The following is a 1,329-nucleotide window of genomic DNA, read 5'->3' as shown; positions in this document are numbered from 1 at the left end:
CCATAGACCTCCATTATTTGAATGTCAGCAGACAGCAAGAAGCCTCCCAGATCTCCAGATGCATTTGAGATATCAAAAAAGTACTCCAGAGTTTTGTTCAGCATGGGGTGAGTAGAAAATGAAGGCTAATCATGTTTTGGGTGTACTATTCCTTTAAAATAAGAAAAAACAATTGCTTTGTCTTATTTCAATTACCGGGTATCTTATTTTAAGAGTAAAAATACTCATTCCTTTGGCAAACTATCTCATTTACCTGCTCAAATTAAGGGTAAATACACTTCATTTAAGACATTTTTTACTTATTTCTAGATGTTTTTTGCAGTGTAGCAGTTTACTACCAACCAGTAGTTATTTACACACTGGATAAAAGAAATTTGTTCTTAAAAGAAGTGCATTAGCTCTTGAATTGGGGTGATAAGTGTGAAACTTTGCCAATGGAACAGGACAATTTACATGTAAAATAAAAAAATAAAAACAATTGCATTGTCTTATTTCAAGCACATATTATCTAATTATATTACTTTAAGAATAGAAATAATCATTCCACTGGCAAATCATATTTATCCAAATCATTAAATACACCTAATTTAAGAAATGTTGACTTATTTCAAGATACTTTTTTGCAGTGAACATATTAACCAAACCTTAGTATCTCTTACCGTAGTGCATAAAAAAATTAAAAGGAACCCTATACAAATATACAATACTTTTAGACAGACTTCAAATTTTCCTTGAAATAACACAGAAGGATCCCCTGTACGTCAGGTTCGGTTGAGGTTTTGAGGGCCCAAACGCAGAGGTGAGGAGGCAGAGTGGAGTTCTTGTAGATATAATTAATAAACTGAGGCAAAAAAGCAAAAACCAAAGTACACAATACATGGAACAAAAAACCAGACAACTTCAGGGGGAAACTCACATAGGGAGCCAGGAAAAAACAAGGAACCAGCACCGAAGAACTGCAGAGGGAGAGTATTCTTATATAGGAGGCTGAACAAAGACAGGACTAATGAGTTGATTGGGAGCAGGTGTGAACAGAGGAGTCTAGAAAGGAGCTAGGGAAAAAAGGAGACCAACACAAGAGGACAACAGTCAAGAAATACCAAATAACTCAAATACACCCAGAAAACACCACAAAATAGGAATTAAACCAATAAAACTAGAATACAAAGAAAAACATGAATCAAAGTGAAACTGAAAAACTGAAAATAAAACTTCTTAACAGAACCAAGACTGTGACACTATGCTTGATTCACAATGAAGCAGTGGCGGCCGGCCCATAGGGGGCGCTGGGGCACCGCCCTCCCTGATAAGAAGAGAGAAACGTAAAAT

The sequence above is a fragment of the Cyprinodon variegatus genome, unplaced genomic scaffold, assembly GCF_000732505.1.
Source record: "Cyprinodon variegatus isolate N-32 unplaced genomic scaffold, C_variegatus-1.0 Scaffold656, whole genome shotgun sequence".
In the NCBI taxonomy this organism is placed as follows: Eukaryota; Metazoa; Chordata; class Actinopteri; order Cyprinodontiformes; family Cyprinodontidae; genus Cyprinodon; species Cyprinodon variegatus.
Note: the sequence above shows the minus strand (reverse complement) of the source record.